The 21,475-nt window shown below is 39.8% G+C and overlaps 1 pseudogene; it reads left to right on the top strand.

Annotated features, from left to right (window-relative positions):
* The first annotated feature begins 2,314 nt into the window (after positions 1-2,314).
* LOC149125259 (ankyrin repeat and SOCS box protein 6-like) overlaps positions 2,315-21,475 on the top strand; it is a 48,901-nt pseudogene continuing 29,740 nt past the window's right edge.

Raw genomic sequence — 21,475 nt, 5'->3', positions numbered from 1 at the left:
CAGGTCCCTAGAAAAGCCCTTTTCATATGATTTGTTATTTGAACTGACTCAGCTCACACAGAAAAAAAAAAGCCCTATCTGAAGGGTATTTGTTGAAAACAACCTCCTCATTGTTTAACATTGCAGTGGCCTGTAGCATTGATATCAGTTTTGACAAACAAGAAGCTGATATGAAATTCTAATAGAGAAATCCAAGGAATAAACTATCTATTGGAGGAGAAGGGTGTTCAAAATTTCCAATATGTTCCTGGAGATCTACAAGAATTCCTGCTTTTGTGGAATCTGGGCATATCCACGAAAGATACAAAACAGCCCTGACGTGCAGCACGTGGTGAACTGGAAGCCATGCACAAGGAGAGGAAACAGTTAATGTACAACTGTAAATTTCCAGTGTGGACAGCCTGCCCCAACAAATAAAATAAAAGTAAAGTACGGAAGACTTACTGATACAGAACACTTAAGGAAATTTCTGTGTGATCCTTACCTGAACACTAAGCTAAATAACACAGATTTCAGTGGTTTTCTAATATAAATAATACCCACTTTACAGAATTAATCCAGGAAAAGGATAAATAGCAGCAGCAACAATAAAGAGGATAACAACAATAAAACTGGGATAGAAAAGTCTGATTTCTGGGGCCAGCACTGTGGTACAGTAGGTTAAGCCTCCTTCTGCAGTGCTGCCATCCCATATGGGTGCCAGTTTGCATCCCAGCCACTCCCTCTCTGGTCAGCTCTCTGCTTATGGCCTGGGAAAGCAGTGGAAGATGGCCCAAATGCACCCGTGTGGGAGACCAGGAAGAAGCTCCTGGCTCCTGGCATCAGCCTGCCCCAGCCCCAGCCATTGTGGCTATTTGGGGGATGACCAATGGATGAAAGATCTCTTTCTGTCTCTCCTTCTCTCTCTGTGTCTCTGCCTTTCAAATAAATAAATCTTAAAAAATAGAAAAGTTTAATTTCCAGAATTTTTATATTGCATTATTTTAAATGTTCAGTACCGACCAAAAAATGAAGACATATAAACAGATAGGAAAGTGTGACCCCAACACACACACACACACACACACTCACACACTCAACAGAAATTTACCTACAAAAGTCCAGATGTTGCATTTATATACAAATACTTTAAATCAGCTATTATAAATACCTTCAAAGAATCAACAAAAAGAACAACTGAATTATTCAAGGAAAATATGGTGATTTCCAACTAAACAGAAAATAGCAATAAGGATACAGAAATTATTGGGAATGAGAGGGAGGAGGAACTACACAGAGGTTCTTGACTTGGAAAGTACTTAAATCTGATATTAAAAATTCATCATTGAGGACTCAACAGTGGATTACAACTAGCAAAAGAGGGAATCTAAAAACTTAATGTGGTAAATTGAGGTTGAGATTACCTACTCTGAGGAACAGCGAGGAAAAAAGCCTGAAAGAAATGGATAGAGTCTAAGGGCCAATGGGATACCATCAAACATATTAGTGCACACATAATGGGAGCTCCAGCAGAAGAGAGAAAGACATAAAGGATTTTTGAAGAGATAATTGGAGAAAATGTCCCAAATATAACACTAATCTTTGCATCAAAAAAAAAAAAAATCCCTCAAATTCCAAGTAAGTTAAACTCACAGAGGCACACACCCACACACATCTGTCAAACTGCCGAAAGATAAACAATTCACGAGCAATGAGAAAAAGTACTTATTGCATAAACAGGATCTGCAGTAAGATGAACATCTGACTTATATCAGAAACTGTGGAGAACAAAAAGTGATGGGATAGCACAAAGTCCTAAAATAAAGATTCTCACATAAGAATTATGTATCTAGCAAAACCTTCCTTCAAAAACACAGGAGAATTTCCAGATGAACACATTCCCAGGTTTTTAAAATAGGTTGGGAAGGGTGTAGCAGATTAAGTCACTTCTTTCAGATCTGGCATCTCATATGGGTGCTGGTTCAAGTCCCAGCTGCTTCACTTCTGATCCAGCTCCCTACTAACGCTCCTTCTCTCTAACTGTGCCTTTCAAATAAATAAATCTTTTATTTAAAAAAAAAAAAAGGTCATTGATTGCTAGGTGAACTATCCTATTGAAAAATAATAATCAGAATTTTTCAGGCTAAATTAAAAGATGATAACTTGAATTCACACAAAAAAATAAAGAACATAAGTACAATGTGCAGGCAATGTAAATTGTGTGATTTGTAATAAATCGTAATTTGATCTCCATTTCCTGGCACACAGCTCTTCAAACTGTGACTAGTATCTTTTTGTATGATAATGATATGATTAATGAGTGGGGTTGGCTAGCATGGGGCTGGCTGCCAGGGAAGCAACTGGGGGATTAGACGGCTGGGCCTTTCAGCTCCACACGTTGACTTCCAGAAGGAGATGGACTGGAAGGTGAGTTAATAACAAAAGCCAATTATCTAAACAATCATGTGTTTAAAATTAAGCCTTATAGAAACCCAAAAGGATGAAGTGAAAAGAGAACTTCTGGGTTGGCAAAAATGTGGAGGTATTGGGAAGGTGATATGAATGGAGAGGGCATGGAAGCTCATGCCCCTTCCCACACAGCTTGCCACATACATTTCTTCCATGTGGTTACTCTAATATATATATATATATATATATATATATATATGTATATATATATATATATAAAATTTCTCTAGTAACCTGATCAGATAGCAAATAAAATATTTTTATAACTCTTACATTAGCAAAATATCAGTCTCAAGGAAGGGGTTGTAAGACACTGAATTTTAGTCAACAGTCAGAAGCACAAGTGACAACCTGTACTTGTGACTAGTGTCTGAAGGTGGGAGCAAGTCTTTTCTATTTGTCAGCTTTGCATCACTATACAAATACCCAAGAGAAGCTACTTGTGAAGAGACTAGCTTTATTTTGGCTCTTGGTTTTGGAGGTTTGCAATCCAAAATTGGTTGCTATTATTGGTTTGGCCATTGGTGAGGACAGAGCATGTCCACAGCAGAGCGTGTGCAAAGGAATGACCCCATGGCAAGCCAGGAAGTAGAATGGAAGCACGGCAACCATCTATGTGTATGTGGTCTCTGCTTATAAAGCTACCGTAATCTGATCATGGTAATCATGATTGCCATAAAAAAATCTAATCCAAACTAAATGCTTTCCCAATGCTACACCTTCAGACATTGCAGTTGAATAATGTTTTTACCTTTAGTTCATCAATCATTAATATAAAACATCAGAGACCAAGCCTTTAACACATGAACATTTGGAGAAATTAGTTGACCTGATAAAGGCCATCTATGAGAAACCCACAGGTAACATCATAATCATGGAAGGTCCTTAAGCTCAGAAACAAAACAAAAATATCTGTTTTTACCACTTCTATCCTGAACTAGAGATTCTGTCAAGACAATTAGGAAATAAAAATAAAGAACAAAACTCTAGATTGGCAAAGAAGAGAGAGAGAGAGAGAGAGAGAGAGAGAGATCGATCTTCCACCTACTGGTTCACTCCCCAAATGCCCACAATATACAGGGCTGGACCAGACCAAATAGAGGAGCCAAGAACTTCATCCTGGTCTCCCTCAAGGGTGACAGGAGTTCAAGTACATGGGCCATCATCTGTGGCTTTCCCTGACACATCAGCAGGGAACTAGATCAGAAGCAGAACAGATAAGATTTGAACCAGGGCTCTGATGTAGAATGCTGGTAAATCAAGTGGTAGCTTAACCTGCTGAATCAGAATACCAGCCCCTAAATATCATAATCTTTTATGTAGAAAATCCCAAGGGATTCCTTAGATTATTAGAATTTATAAATAAGTTCAGAAATTTTATAGGATATAAAACAAATGTACAAATTGCATTTTTGTACACTAGCAAAACAACCTGAAAAAGCAAGCAAGAAAACAAATTCCATTCATAATAGCATTAAATAATCATAAAATATTGGAAATGTATTCAAGTTAAGAAGTGCAAGACTGTACATTGAAGTTATAAATCATTTTTGAAAGACATTTAAAAATACAAATAAGTGTAAAGATATCCCATGTTCATGGATTAGATGACTGGAAATTAAGATTGGAATGCTCCCCAGATTAATTTATAGATTCAACACAACTCCTAACAAAAAAAAGCAGATTTTTTGGTAGAAATTGACAAATTGATCCAAAAATAATGTGGAGATGAAAGAGAATTAAACAAAATAATCACCAAAAGAAGAACAAAGGTGAGGACTCATGCTTCAAAACCTACTACAAAGTTAAGGGAATCAAGACAAATATGGTAATGATATAGGATGGACATACAGATTAATGGAACAGATCTGAGAGTTCAAAAATGAACCTTTATTACGATCAACTGATTTTTGACAAGGGTGTCATGACAATTCAAGAAAAATTAAAAAAAAAATGGCACAGAGGCAACTAGCTATCCACAAGTAAAAGAAAAAAAAGCAAAAAAAAAAAATTACACTGGATGATTGCCTCACAAAATTTATTTAAAATGGATCATAGCCCTCAATATAATGGCTAAAACAAACTATTAGAAGAAAAAAAAAGAGCAAACCTTCATGATCTCAGATTTGGCATGTATTCCCAGATTTGACTCTAAAAGAACATGCAGCTCATTGGCGTAGTGGGTAAAGCTGCCTCCTGCGACACCAGCATCCCATATGGGTGCCAGTTCACATCCCAGCTGCTCCTCTTCTGATCAGGTCTCCTGATAATGGTCTGGGAAAAGCAGTGGAAGATGGCCCAAGTGTTTGAGTCCCTGCACCCATGTGGGAGACCAGGATGAAGCTCCTGGGTCCTGGCTTCAGTCTGCCTCAGCTCTGGCTGAGGAACGCCATCTGGGGAATGAATCAGCAAATGGAAGATCCCCTGCCCCCTTCATCTCTCACTCATTATAGCTCTTTCACATAAATAAATAAATCTTTTAAAAATGAAAGAATGAGAAGAAAAAGAAAAAAAAACAGATAAATTGGGCTTCATGAAAAATTTAAAGCATATATGCTAAAAAAGACAACAAAGAAATGAAATGACAACACAAAACACCAGGAAATATTTGTAAGTCATTATCTGATAAGGAATTAGTATCCAGAATATACTCAGAAGTCTTACAATTCAATGATAAAAAGAAAAACAATTAAAATTATGTGGATAAATATTTCTCCAAAATCAGGCACAAGTGGACAAAAAAGCACATGAAATTATGTGCAACATTAGTCATTAGTGAAATTCAAATCAAAACCATAATTAGATATCAGTTTAGTCCCACCAATATAACTAAAAGCAAAAAGAAAATAACACGTGTTGGCAAAGATAAGAGAAACTGGAACTTTATGCATTGTTGGACGGATTGTAAAATGGTTCAGTGATTTTGGAAATTTTTTACAGTACTTCAAAATATTAAAAATAAAATTACAATATGCCCCAGCAAATCTGTTCTCAAGAGAAATGAAAACACATGACTCATAAAAAATTATATAATAATTTCATAGCACTATCATTCATTACAACAAAAAGTGGAAACAACCCAAATACCTGATGAATGAAAAAACAAAATGTGATATATCTGCACACATACACTTATACACACACACACACACAATGGAACATTATTCAACACTTAAAAAGGAATGAAGTACTGACACATACTATAATACAGGTGAACCTTGAAAACATAATGCCACATGGGCACGGAATATTTTTTCTGCCAATGGCCATTTAGATGTCTACAGCAGAATTCATGGACCATACAAAATCATCAAGTTAAAAATTAGATATATTGATTTTTGAGTACTGCCTGCAGTTGCCTTGGTAGGGCCAGACCAAATGATTTAACCAGCCTTACACTGCCTGTGGGCTGGACATTCCCAACCCCTGAAAGAAGCCAGTCACAGAAGTATAAGTATTGTTATGATTCTGTTTACATGAAATAATCAGAATAAGTGAATCCATAGGGACAGAAAGCATATGTGTGGTTTCCAGAGACTGGGAGGAGGGGGAATAGGGAATGGCCACTGACGGGTACAGGGTCTCCTCTGGAAGTGATGAAAGTGTTCTGAAATTAGACAACGGTGATGGATGGACAACTCCGTAAAAATACTAAAACCCACTGACTAGTACGTGTTAGACAGTTGATTTTATCGTATTGTAAATATGTCTTTAAAACTTATTGAAAAACTGGGGCAGGCATTCAGTGTGGTGGTTAAGGCCCCACTTGGGACACCCAAATCCCATATCAGAGTGTCTGGGTTCAAATTCAAGCTCTGCCTACATATATATATATATATATATATATATAATTATATATATTAGCAGGAAGATTGAATTATATATATAATTCAATATGTATAATATATATAGAACTCAATATATATAATATATATAGGATTATATATAATTCAATCTTCCTGCTAATATATAGGTCCCTGCCACCAATGTGGAAGACCCAGATTGAATTCTAGGGTCCTGGTTTTGGTGTTGCTCAGCCCCGGCTACTACAAGCATTGGGGAGTAAATCAGTAGATGGAAGATCTCCATCTGTCTGTCTACCTGTCTGTCTCCTTTTCTCTGCCTTTCAAATACAACGAAATAAATAAATAAGTAATTGCAAAACTATTGTTGAAAAGCAGATTAGGAAATTTGTGACAGCAAAATGACCACACTGACTTCTTCCTAAGACTCCCCATCCCTAGTTCCTGGCATTCCTTGAGTCTCTCCTTTCCATCTTTTTCTGTCTGTCTCTGCCTCTCTTTCTCATACTTTCCTTTGCCCTCCGTGTGTGTGTGTGAGAGAGAGAGAGAGAAAGAGAGCGCGCGCAGTACCATTAACTCTGCGCCATGCACTGCACCCACAACTTTAATCACCTTATCTCTATTCAAAGCAAACTGCCACCATTATCTCAACTTACAGATGGAGAAAATGATTGTTGGAAAAATTGCCTAACTTGCTCAGATTGCATAGCAAGCAAGAGGCTCATCCAAGCAGATCCAGATCCAGTTTAAGTGTTTAAGTGCACAATCTATGTAGTCCATCACCAGACAGTGCAGCCCAGGCTGGGGTTCAGTGCACAAGTAGGCACCAGAGGAAACAATTATCTAGTGTTGACTTGACACATGCCCAGCACTTTTCTCTTTGGACTCACTTAATCTTTGCAGTATTCTGTGAAATAGATACCTGTATTATCTCCATTATCCAGATGAGCCCAGGGAGGCTGAGTACATTTCCAAGATCACAAAGCTGGTAAGCACTGGAAATGGATTTTAAGTGACACTTTGATTTCAAACTTTTAACCATTTCTTATACTGCCTCAGTGTCAGAGAATTTTTTTAAAAGAGAGAGTAACCTGAGATTTCTTCTGAACACAAAGTACAGAAAATGATCAGGGTCTTTCTTTAAAGTAAGCCCTTTTCAGAGAGAACGATCCAACATGGGAAGCAGGATACACAGCAGACTCATAGAATGACAGATGCCCTAAACAGCACTCTGGCCTCACAATCAGCCCTTAAGGCATTCAGATCTGGCTAAAAGGCCCAGGAGAGTTTCTCAGGCCTAGAAGGCCAAGACACTGTGGTGAAAAATGACCTAAATGAAAGATCTCTGTGAGTGAGATCCCAGTGGAAATTATGGGCCATCAAAGAAGGAGGTACCTTTCTCTGAAGGGAGGAGAGAACTTCCACTTTGACTATGGCTTTGTCCAAATAAGATCGGAGTTGGCAAACTCGAGGCTTCCATAGCCTTGGCAGCTCATGATAAGAGCCTTGGATGATTACTGACGTCATAAATAAGAGTGTCAATTGTTAAATCAACAATGGGAATCATTGTGTACCTACTCCCCATGTAGGATCTCTGTCCTTAATGTGTTGTACTGTGCGAATTAATGGTAAAACTAGTATTCAAACAGTACTTTATACTTTGTGTCTGTGTGGGTGCAGTCTTTTGAAATCTTTACGTATATATACTAAGTTTACTTGTATATACTAAGTTGATCTTCTGTATATAAAGCTAATTAAAAATGAATCATGATGAAGAATGGGATGGGAGAGGGAGTGGGAGATGGGATGGTTGTAGGTGGGAGGGTGGTTATGTGGGGAAAAACCATTATAATCCAAAAGTTGTACTTTCGAAAATTATATTTTATTAAATAAAAGTTTAAAAAATTTAAAAAAATAAATAAATGAAAAAAATAAAAGAAGCTCTTTTCTAAAATTGATTAAAGAATACTCATGTAATATCTGATTTGAGAATGCCCCAATGCCATTTCCCAGTGCCCATCACTCAGGAACTGATAATCAATAAACCTCCCCATGGCTGTCGCCACCTTCTCATCTCCCAACCTCCCTTCCAGACTCCCTCTACGATGCCATGAAGATATCCCACGAAGATCTCTTTCCATCTCCCTCTGTCCTCAAGGGTCTCCTAGCAGCAACCTTTGACCCTATTAATGTATAAAATGCTAAGAAACAGGCCTGCAGCCCATACAGGCCAGCCGCTATCTCCCCTTGTATCCCACCATACTGCACTGTCCTTCCTTGTGGCCTGGGTTCTACAACAGAAACATCTAGAACAGAAACATCTCACTCTGAACAAGACTCATGGCCTGGGAGGGACAGTGGCAGCAAGAGAATTTCCAGGTAACTGAGCTGACCTTCAGGCTTCCTGTGTCTTCTCAGCCCACTCTCTCTACCTCATATTTTCTTCAGTGAGCTCCTTGCTTTATTATAGAACAGTCCTATTTTCTTCCCCCGGAGTAGCCACAGCATAGGAAACCACACACTGACCTATATGTATAACTGACCTTGACACATGTGGTTTCAAAATACACCAGTCAAGTAGGGGCTGGCTCACTAATCTTAGCAGTATCACTGGCTTATTTCACTGGTTTTCAAGAGAATTCTAAAGAGAAGGGGTTTTTCCTCATTGGGGTGTAGAGAAAAAAAGAAAAAAAGAAGGGGACTTATTGTGACATTCACCTTTCCATTCTACCCAAAGATTGCTAAAGCAATTTCAAAGGATACCACTCAGTAATATTAACAATTCTGGCCTCTGACATTGATAGAATTACTACAATGTGGTAATCAAAGACAAGGTCAAAGCACTGTTCCTCCAAAATGCATAAAATATGCCTATAGGAGTTTCTCCATAGGTGTCTGAATCAGTACTGACTTGTATTGGTTTCTATAAATTTCATAGCTGGACTTTTGCTCCCTGAGCTCCAGGGGTGAAAAAATGCCTTCATAATTCTGTTGCATCATTCATTTTATATTTCTCAATTCTGGGCACCTTACAGGAATCACAATCAAGCATTTCCTATAAGAATCTAGGAGAAATCGATCCCAATGAGAGTACAGTTTTCTTGGAGCCCTTTGCTTTGGACAACCCAGAACTGTTTCAGATTTTCAAGTGTACAAGCTATTGGTTTGCTAAACCATCATGAGTTGATCTATGCTTGTGCTTAGGGCTTACCTCAGGAAAAGGACATCTGACATCAGGCTCTTCAAATAAGACATTTTATTGCATGAGAAGTATAAGCAAATGCATAAACTAAATGTGTATATCCTTTAAAAGGGAAAAATCACTCAGAGTTGTACTCCCTTAGGGTGCACTCATTTGAGTTTGTGTTGATTTGATAGCTAGGGCAGCAAAACATACAACTAGAGAAATGAATTGACCTGCCAAATGCAAAGAATTTCAGGGGAGCTAGGATGAAAAACCTAGAGGGTTGCTAATTCTAATGCAGTATTATCCTCTGTGGTCGTCCACTTGGTTAACTTTACAGGCAATCTACTGACAATAATACTTTAAGTATGAATTTTAATTTGCAATTTACAAAGCATATACATTGTGTCACTGTTCAACAAACTCAGTTGGTGCTAGCTCATGTTGGTTGTATTAAATACTGGTTATATTAAACCTCTGCAGATCTCAATGTATCTTCTCTTTGTTCTTCCATCTTATCCTGACTGTAGTTCACAATAACTGCTAACTGATCATCTCTATCTATCTTTCTTATAGTTTGGAGAAAGTTTTCTATTTCTAACTAGGTTTCAATAAATTCTTGCTTTTATTTTATTTTATTCAATAAATTCTTGCCAGTTATTTCTACTTGTTGAGACCAATCTGAGTGGCATGGGGTGGGTGGAGAAAGAGACAGAGACAGAGACAGAGACAGACAGACAGACAAGAGAGAGAGAGGTTAGACAAGCATCTCAAGTTTGTTCATTTTGGCTTATTTATTTTTCTTCTTAGAAAAATGTGGGTAGCTTTTTGCTTTCAAATGCCATCAAAACATTTTTGTGTTGGGTTTTAATCTCTCAAGGATTTTTGTTTTAATGGTTCTGTCTTGGTTTGAGTTATCCAAAAGCAAACACTAAAACCAGCATTTGGATAGCAGTACTTTTTTGGAGGAGATTATCTCAAAAATACAACTGAGAAAGTGAAGAAAAGGAGCCATGGAAAGGAGAAACACTCAGACAGGATATGTTAAGCGGATTGTCAGTGTGAACAACTGTGGATGAGCCCTCCTTAGGACCTTCTGAGAAACCCCACAAAACAAGCTTCAAGAATCATACTCCCTCCTCTCCCCATGTATTCATGTGTACATGCACACACAGTCTTCTGGATAGCATCTATTTGCTTTGATGGTTGATCTCAGAGATGAGTAAAAAGGCTAAGATCAGGTGGTGCTCATATTCATCTTGGAAGAAACTCTACAATAAGCTGATTGACATAAAAAAAACACTTTGCTCAACTGGAACAAGTCCACTTCTTTCCTCAAAGCCTAAATGACTTTTACAATAATAGAGATAGTCAATGTTGTTTTATAACTCTCAAGAAGAGATCTTCCAATTCTCAGAGTTTGTCTTCAAACGGTGAGACTATCCAAAACAGGATTAGAGAATTATTAAGAACTATATAAATCCAACTCAAGTGCAATGCTACTAAAAAATAAATTCATGGTAGAATAGACCTAACAATGAAATGTATAGAAAGCATCTTTAAGATGTTTGGACTTTAAGTGTAGCTTGACTTGTGCCAAATAAGCCAAAATTTCCTAGATATCGATTAGATCATTCTAGAACTCCTGCCTGATAAATATGGGCATGATCTGGGTTTCTGATATTAACTTTCCCCTAACATTTGAAGTCTTAAAAGATGATGTGGGGTAATTAATTTAGTCCTGTCTAGTATGCTGCTAATTCAGAATCTTAAAAACCTTTCAAGGTAATGTTTCTCAAGTAAAGTTCTATCCCTTATCAACCAACAGATCATTATCTGAAGCTCCTTCTTCTATTAGAGAACCTAAATATCCTAACAGCATAACTAGAATGAAGCCGAGAATGCCAAATCCTTCTTTCCTGGACACTACAATTAATTCCCATTTGGAGATTGACATTTATTTAATTGCTTGTGGTGCTCTATTTTTTTTTTTCGACAGGCAGAGTTAGACAGTGAGAGAGACAGAGAGAAAGGTCTTCCTTTTTCCATTGGTTCACCTCCCAAGTGGCCACTACGGCTGGTGTGTTGTGGCCAGCGCGCTGCACCGATCCGAAGCCAGGAGTCAGGTGCTTCTCCTGGTCTCCCATGCAGGTGCAGGGCCCAAGGACCTGGGCCATCCTCCACTGCACTCCCGGGCCACAGCAGAGAGCTGGACTGGAAGAGGAGCAACCGGGATAGAACCCGACCGGGACTAGAACCCAGGGTGCTGGCGCCGCAGGCGGAGGATTAGCCTAGTAAGCTGCGGCGCTGACCGATGTTCTAATCTTAAAGCAATATCTCATAGCCTAATTAATGCTAATAGCCTAATTAATGACCACACAACACAAATGCCAGCTCTTAGAGGGACAGTTACCTGACAAAGAGGATCAAATTTAAAAAGGAAATACTGACAGGAAGACAGAAAGCATTGCCCTCTCAGCATCAACCAGAAATGGTAACAAGGGAAGTTACAAGATTCTCTTAAGTGATTACACCTACAGATAGGAGCTACACATAAGAGAACTATGCCATCTGATACAACCCAAAACATTTACATAAAACATGGGAGTGTGAGTCCTTCCTAGAACACCCCAGATAAGTGACCAGGTGTCTGTTTCAGTTTCTGTATCTTAATAATTAAGAACTGGGTAGCAATGTACTGAGTGAGATATTTTTCACTGGCACCTTGTATAATCCTCAAAAGAACTTCATGGAGTACTATCGTCCTAATTTTACAGCTTATATAATAATCTCAGAAAAGGTAACTGACTCACCTAAGGGTACACAGTGAGCAGGAGGCAAAGCCAGAACTGTCAGCAGCTCAGCTAAACTGGAAGAAAGAGCTAAACTGTCAAAATCAGAGTTTAGTCTATAAAACAAGCCAAAAAATGCAGAGGGAACCTTTAATCTACTCACTGGGATGGTATAAACAGGAAGCTACAACTGAAGAGAGCTCTAACTACATTTTCTCCCAAGGAGGGGCATATCAGCTGAGGGTCAGAGGGGTCATCACAGACATGGAGGTCGCCTCACTTATGAACAAAAGGAGCCAAGGGAAAAAGGTGGGCGGGTGGGGGTAGGACTAAAAGTAGTGGCTTCCAGGGTACGAAGTCAGAGTGTGGCAAGCATCTTCAAGATTTTCCCTTTCTCCTCCATGAGGAGCTCTCAGCAGAGGAACCTACAGACCAGCGTCCAAAGTCTCAGATAAAAAGACCTAGGAACTACAGTGCCTGTGCCAGATGTCCCAGAATGTGAAGACCATGAATGCAAGGAGTGGGAGGGGGCATGAAGCCTTGGCTACAAAGCCCTTCAGAGACAAAGTGTGGTGTGGGGAGGGCAGCCTTCCCATGAGATCTTCCAGGTAGTCTGTGTAGATGCCCATGGTCAGACCTGGAAAATCTCACATAGATTTTTTGTAAATTTTATTTATTCATTTGAGAGGTAGAGTTACAGACAGAGGGAGAGATAGAGAGGAAGGTCTTCCATTCGTTGTTTCACTCCCCAAATGGCCACAACAGCCACAGCTGTGCCGATCCGAAGCCAGAAGCCAGGAAATTCCTCCAGGTCTCCCTCGCGGGTGCAGGGGCCCAAGGACTTGGGTCATCTTCTACTGCTTTCCCAGGCCACAGCAGAGAGTTGGATTGGAAGAGGAGCAGCCAGGACTAGAACTGGCACCCATATGATATGCTGCAGGTGGAGGATTCACCTACTGTGCCACAGCGCCGGCCCCTCACAGAGTTTTTTTTTTTTTTTTAAGGGAAAGAGTTTATTGGGGGAAAACCCAGCAGACCAGAGGGAAGGGGCGAAGAAGGAAAAGAGGGAGGAGAGCCTAAGAGAGATGGAGAGAGAGATGGAGAGAGAGCAAGAGAGCGAGAGAGAGTGAGGGGAGACGAGAGAGCAAGGAGAGCCATGTGTTCAGGAGCAGGTCCTTTGAAAACTTTGCTCTGGGGCAGGCAGGGAAGTAGGAGCAGCAAATCCCATTAGGATGGGGCTGGGGCTGACACTGGTGGTTGGGCCATGTGGACACCTAGCTTCCAGCAATGGTGGTGGGGGCTAGAGCCTAGAATGGTGTCAGGGTGTAGGTTGTGCCCTAGATAGGACTGCACCATTTTCCTAACATTCCCTCCTTTTGTTTTTTATAAAGTAGGAGTTGTATGGGGTTACATTAGCCCCTGAAGTCCAGGAAGGGCAGAGGGACGAGGATCTGTCTTTAGAGCTACTTCCTGCTGACATGGGGCGATGAGGTACTCTTTGCTGGCATGGGGCGATGTCTCAAGCCACTGTCTCGTGGGTGGGGAGCTGAGTATATTCCTGCAGCAGCATTTGGTTGACCACCTGGTTGCTAAAGGCCTTGGTTCATTCCATTATCACCTGCTGTAAACACTTAAACAGACACTGTTGTATAAAAGGGTGAGAATAGCAACCAATGATCCTAAGAGTCGCATTAACCAGCTAATGAGAGGGTTTCACAGAGGGGAAGAAATGAGGGGGATCTCTGAACCCTTGTGAGGATAGTGGCCTGGGAGGGCAGTGGAGGATGGCCCAAGTGCTTGGGCCCCTGCACCCACATGGGAGACGAGGATGAAACACCTGGCTCCTGGCTTCGGATTGGTGCAGCACTGGCCGTAGCGGCCATTTGGGGAGTGAACCAATGGAAGGAAGACTTTTCTCTCTGTCTCTCTCTCTCTCACACTGTCTATAACTCTACCTGTCAAATAAATAAGTAAAAAAAAAAAAAAGCTGATCCCAGCCAAGACTGGGAGAAAAGACACTCATCTTTTGCAGGTAGAAGGGTTTGTCTGGCCAAGTAAAGGCAGGTGTCATCTCTTACAGGAAATTTACAGTTCTGCCGCAATGTTACTGATCCTATTTGGCCATTCCCTCAGCAGCAGTGGTCAGCTTGGAAGCTGGGCTGAGTGAAGAGCTTTTTGGCTTAGAGCCAGCAAGACCTGTGGCTCTGACCTGGGCGTCCTCCGACTCCAGGGCAGGTCCATTTCCAGTGATCCAACTCTTGGCTGGCAGAGCTGCCAGGGCTCTTCACAAGCTGACTTCTGCTGAAGCCCAGGCTCACCAGATCGAAAGCCACTGCAGTGAACTGGCCTGTTGGGTCTCCTTGAAGGTAGATCACTGTACAGAGCAGCCTTTAATGACCTGCCACCTATCTTTACATTTCTTCTGATGCCTAGCTTTCTTGTACTCCTGGTTTTTGTTTAAAAAAAGACTAGAGGATGCAAGTCAAGGGGGTGCTCAAGTCCCATCTCTAATCTTGGTGGCCTAAACTAGAAGTCTGTAGTCACAGGCATGTTCTGGTAGTGGTTTTTCTGAGGTGGACAATGCCCATGAGGAAAGCTATGTCCTCGCTTGGAGACTTTCTCTCCCTGTTTGGTCTGAAAGGGAGGTCTTCCCTGTTCACTGTGCTGATGGCAAAGTAAACCTAGCTGTGAAATTATAATGTAAGCTCTCATTTTGGCTATGCTATTACAGAAGAATGTTAGCCATCTCTTTTATAGGGTCTAAAGATTAAATTTTGCATCTTGGAGAGTCCTTCAGAATAGAATTAGTTTCCTCCCTTGAAGAGAATAGAGAAATGAGAGAAAAAGTCAGGCTTAGAATAGGGAAATAAGGGAGCAAATCCCAGATCACTTACTGACAATAGCAATAGCAAATAAAAACTTAGCAAGCAATTTCAACCATTAGATAACAACTTAGGAAACCATTTACCAGAAGGTCCAGTGCCTTCCATAAATTTAAGAATACATGTACCCGGAGCTGGACTCCACTGGGGAGTGAAGACTTTAAGTTAATTCCATGCTAATTGTACAAGGTCTGGTTCCCATACATGGGACATGATCCCTTTGTACCTAAATGTATTTAAGCAGGGTGTTCTTGGGTTTTCACTGAAGGATTTTGAATACAAGCACAAGAAAAGGAAGAAAATGGTAGAAATGGGGACAAAATAGAAGTGATTTTTTAAAGTATGAGAACAGTAATTGTTACTACACTGAATTAAAGATATTAAACAGTAGTCAAAATATGGGGTCAACATGTCTATCATCAGATAAATGAATAAAGAAAATGTGGCATATATACACAATGGGGTACTGTTGAGCCATAAAAACAAATTAAATACTGACATTCACAAGTAAACGAATGGGAACCATAGGTTACTGTTTTAAGTCAAAGAAGCCAGACACAGAAACACAAATATCTTGTGTTCTCCCTCATATGTGGACATTAAAAATAGTTGACATGAACTTTGGTGAGTATTACAGGCTGGAAAGGGTGGGTAGGGGAGGGAGAGACGGAGGCTGGATAACAAGTACCAAAACGCAGCAGAACAAAAGTCACAAGGTCTTCAGTGGGGCATTGACAGTTCACAACCAAATGCCATGTGCTATATGAAGACCTGCACGAGAGGGCCTGTGTATTCCAAACAGAAGGAAAGGCTAAGGAAACTGAAAGGCTGGTTGACTCGATTGGGTTATGATGTGAAGATGCATTGCAGCACTGCACTGTACCCCCACTAATGTGTACAAGTTGCACATGAATAAAAATTTGAAAGAATAAAACACACAGAAAAAATCTTCATGATAATTCATTCATCAATCTGATTATTCATCCAAATTTCAGATCTTTTAATTCCTAACCTAGTAAACCAATCATAAGGTAAATGGCAGCAATTCTTAAATGAAGTATATTTATAAAACATGAAATTTAAATTGTGTTTATAGAACTGTACCAAATTTATCTGGAATTAATAAACCATTTCCACTCTGAAGGGCACATGTGGCAGTGGGACTGTCTGACACTTGCTGTGATAACTGTCAAGTGGCCAACCATGAATAAGAATGATTTCTCATTTAATGATCTCTAAACTCTTCCACTTCTTTAATTATTTCCACATTTTAAAAAAAGTTTCCTGCTGGCTATTTTTAATGACAGAGACAATCACTGAATATTAACAATTTACTGGATGTAATGGTGAACACATAGAAAATTGTAAAACTGGAAAGCTACACCAGAAAGATCCAACGTGAGCTAAGCTGTAACACTGTATTCTCTTTGCTGCATTATCTCATCTTCTGAAGGCTGCTATGCTAACCTGCATCTTTTCTGATTTCTCTGTCCCTGATGATGAAGCCACTTCACGTCCAAAATAAGCTGCCTTTTGAAATCACAGAACAATCTCAGGCATAGGGATCTGAGTGTGAGAAGGAACTCTAAAGCAATCCTGTAGCCTCCCTGACATCCACAAAAGTGGCAGTGAAAACTACTTATTGCTACATGTAAAAGCTAGTAATTGAATTTTCTTTTTTCTTTGACAGGTAGAGTTATAGGCAGTGAGAGAGAGAGAGAGAGACAGAGAGAAAGGTCTTTCTTCTGTTGGGTCACTCCCCAAATGACCACTATGGCCAGCGCTGTGCCGATTCAAAGCCAGGAGCCAGGTGCTTCTCCTGGTCTCCCATGGGGTGCAGGAGCCCAAGCACTTGGGCCATCCTCCACTGCACTCCCGGGCCACAGCAGAGAGCTGGCCTGGAAGAGGAGCAACTGGGACAGAATCCGGCGCCCCTATGGGATGCTGGACCGCAGGCGGAGGATTAACCAAGTAAGCCACAGTGCCGGCCCCTAGTAATTGAATCGTCTTTTAAAAATAGGTGTTCTTCAAGAAGGCAAATTAGGGTTAAACCTGCCTCCTCACCCCAAAATTCAGTTTATCAGAGGGCTGTGGATGAGACAAAGGGAATGCAATGTAGCAAAACTATCATCTCCTCACATGTCACTATAAAGTACTGGTGTGTGGGTGTCAGTGTATGTGGAAAAAGACCTATTCTAAGATGACCTTTGATTTCTGTACTTGAGCCAGCTTATGAAAAGAGCAGTTTGTTAATATGTTAAATTGTGATAGTAAAGAAGTGAGGAGAAAACAATTCAACAATTTAAAATCCAAGATAACTTACATATTTTAAAAGGCAAACAAACAATGCAATTTTCAATGTCTCAAGCAAATTCTCCTATCTTAGCTTCCCAATGTATACAGCTGTCTTGAAGGCAATGCATTTCTCTCAAAATCTATTTCCTCACTTTTTGCCTATTTCCCACCAAGAAAGGTTTACGGAACACATTTGCCAGACGTGCAATACCCACATCAGAAGAGAATGTCCGGGAAGCCTACCGTTCTGAAGGACTGGGCTGCTGCATATGATCTGGCGTGTCTGCAGCTCAATGTCCACACACTTCAGGAGCAGCACTCTGCCGTCTTCTGCCCTCAGCACTCTGAAAAGGCTCTCTGTTCGTACTCAGCACTACCTTGACTTTCTGTCTCCCTGTTTCTCTCCATCACCATCATTTTGTTTATCGGCTTCTTTTCATCTTCTCTTACTCCCCAAAGTGCCCATCGCATACTTCTCTCTACCAAACGAATGAGGCACAAAACCCAGCTGAGACAGAATATTCCAATAGGTTCCATGTTTATTGCCTGGTAACAAAAACAAAACAAAAAAAATTACAAACAATGCAGTCACACTCTATTCCTGAGAACTTGGGTCATTCACCGACTTCCAGAAGGATATGAGTGATCATTCCCCAGATGTTCGTGGCTACCTCAATATTGGATGTTAGAAAACAAACACAATTTACTTTACCTGTAGGGTTCCTGGGTTTGGGGCGGGGGGTGGGGAGCAATAATTGGGAGCTGAACAAAGAGGGAAAAAAATGAATCGCAGAGTTTTCAGAAACTCCAGCGATCACTTGACCAATCACTGATGTTTTTAGAAATAAGAAGACAGAATGAATATACTTTCACAGATTGTTCAAATTATCTTAATGGTTAGAAGCTGTAAATTGGCCAATATAGCCATGTTGGGCATGTTGGGTTTTTCATTGTATAGTTGTTGCAACAAAGGAGGCATACAGTTAATATAACAGTTAATAATGCCATATTTTATACATCATATAACCAGACTGTCTTTACTTTCACCATAAGAATTGAACCTCAATTTTTACTCATCCCATATCTGACCATTCCCCTCTTACATCTTGAGATACCTGTGACCTGCTAATCCTCTCATTATACCTCCTTGGTTTAATGATTTTGGCAGTGACTTCTGGCTTCAAACTTAGCTCTGACTATGTCCATTGTATTCATTCACTTCACTCTCTGCTCAGTCCTTCAGCTTAACACAGGATGCCTCAAAATAGCTCCTTGTATGTATTTACATCACACAGCACCCAGAAACAATGATGAGTAATAATGAATGGGGAAGAAATGAACCAGAGAATGACATTTTGAAGTACTTAACGATTAAGAAAAATGAAAGATAAAAGAAATATTAGGAGGAGGAAACTCAAAGTATTAGTATGCATATTAAATAAGTATATTAAATAAACAAAAATAAGGTGGTAAAAAATCATGAAGGTATATTAGACAAAATGAACTAAAGAAGAGAGTACTTCAAAAAAGCTTGTGGCAATTAGAATTAAAAGATAAGTTTATTTTGATGCAAAAACATTTTGAAATTATACCCACAAGGGAGGGACCTTCAAAAGGCATGTTATGAGAAAAAAATCTGTATTTATTTAAAAAATATTTTCTACCAATATAAACATCTTTTACTTCCATTTCCATGTTTCTATGAGCCCTATGATGCACTCTTGTAGATCATAAGGAAAAAAATTATTAAAGAAAATATGGAGAAAAAGGACAACAAAACCAAACAGTATTTATCTGGGAAATATAAAACTCAGCAAGATTTGTATGTCTCTCCTTGATTCAGAGTTGCATCTATTGTAATGTTAATAATAATAACTACAGTTTACTGTCCGTTATGTGTCTTCCACTCTGATATATTTGTTAGATACAGACCTATAAAATAACATACTTCAGGAGAACCAGGGAGAACAATCTGGTATTAAATTAACTCAGTTGGGAACATTTAATGCAATATAAATGGAGAGAAACCAGATCAGAAGAACTCTTGATGTAAGACTTATCACTGAAAGTATACATAACTAAATTGTTTTACACCCTGGTCCTAGGATTCTTCAAACCACAGCAATTCAGGTCACTGATTTCTCAAGAGTGAGTGCACTGCCATGCTGCCTGGGACTCATTAGTCATTCCATAATGTTTATAGTGCTCCACTCTTGGAAAGGGAATGGGGAGACAGGAATGCATAACCATAGGTAACTACAGGTGCAGGATAATGATGCTTGTAGAGGAGACCAAAGAGTGATGTCCTGACAGTAGCAGAAATAATGATAGCATTTGGCAAGGGTTTTTAATATGAACAATATCATATATGAGCCTTTTTGGAGAAGGGAAGGTTAGAAGGGCCCTCCTCTTGTTGCAGCACCAGAGACAAACCTACAGCACCTACTCTTGTCTGAGAACGAGTTCTCTTATTCTGCAGCTGCAGCTGTATCCTTTCCTCTTCTTTCTTCTAGTCTCTGGAAATAGAGAACCTTCATTTTGATCTGTTTTACTCATCCCTTTGTAGTTCTTGTTCTATCAAATATTGGTCATTCAACTACTTTTTTTTTTTTGACAGGCAGAGTGGACAGTGAGAGAGAGAGAGAGAGACAGAGAGAAAGGTCTTCCTTTGCTGTTGGTTCACCCTCCAATGGCCACTGCGGCCGGTGCACTGCACTGATCTGAAGCCAGGTGCTTCTCCTGGTCTCCCATGGGGTGCAGGGCCCAAGGACTTGGGTCATCCTCCACTGCACTCCTGGGCCACAGCAGAGAGCTGGACTGGAAGAGGGGCAACCGGGACAGAATCCGGCGCCCCGACCGGGACTAGAACCCAGGGTGCCGGTGCCACAGGCGGAGGATTAGCCTATTGAGCTGTGGCGCCGGCCTCAACTACTCTTAAGACAATTTCTCAGCCTCCTATTGTTTGTAAACTTAGTCATGCCCTTTCCATCAAAAATAAAATTATTTGACCTTAAATAACCATATACTCAATATACTTTCCTACTTTCCCCTCATCTTTGAGGTCAAGATTATACCTATTTTGATTTTTTTCCTCCATATTTACTCTTCAGGCCCTATTTCTGCATGGAAACCAGTTGCACACAGCCAATGCAACTCCTATTGTCAAACGCAAGGTGTTGTTTAAATGTTTATCTCACTTACTAGACTATAGCATTCTTTCCCACAGGCTGTTCATTTGGAGTCCAGATGTGTACTATTATTACTAGCAGTCATATAGGAGGAAAGAAGAGAGACTAATGCCCAAATTTCCTTTGGAAAATTTAGAAATTAAAATGTAGGAGTTTCTTTACAGCAAGACTTCTCAGAGACATTAGTATGTTAAATTTTTTTGTGGTTCTGCAGGAAAAACATGCAGATTTCAGCATTTCTCACACATACTTAATTTTTTCCCAAAGACTGTTTCACGGGAAAATTATTCCTCAGGAAACATTTCTCTTTATCTTTCAACACAAGTGACTATTCCTTTCAGTGTTTTCTTTTCTTCTAATTTGATTCTATAATACCACATTGTCCTCTGCTAATCCCAAACGCATGTGTCTTACCAAGATCTCTCCACTGCATTCCAGTTCATGTATCTAAAATCTTAACGTTCGTCACTTGAACATATTTCAAGTACCTCTATCTGAAAAAGCCCAGAGCTTTTACCCAAAACCTTATATCTTGTCTTGTGTTGAGCAATACCACCAATCCCTTCAATAATCTGAGGTAGAAATCTAGGAATCATCTAACACCTTTTCCTTCCTTGTCTTCATGGCTAATCAGTAACTATTGTAACCATCCAAATTAAATCCTGTAGATATTATCAAAAAGCACTCATTTATTGAGAAAACATTTTTTTGAGTACTAACTACGTATCAGATACTAATCTACGTACTTTGGATACGGCACCAAACAAAATAGATAAGGTCTCTTCTGCCACTGGACTTGCATATTGACAAACGGAACATCAATTTAATATAATGTGTTATGGGCTGAATTGTGCCTCCCTTCAAATCATATTTTAAGTTCTCT

Source organism: Oryctolagus cuniculus, chromosome 7 (genome assembly GCF_051225735.1).
Source record: "Oryctolagus cuniculus isolate XC-2025 breed Fujian yellow rabbit chromosome 7, ASM5122573v1, whole genome shotgun sequence".
Lineage (NCBI taxonomy): Eukaryota > Metazoa > Chordata > Mammalia > Lagomorpha > Leporidae > Oryctolagus > Oryctolagus cuniculus.
Note: the sequence above shows the minus strand (reverse complement) of the source record. Positions and strands in the feature narration are given on the sequence as shown.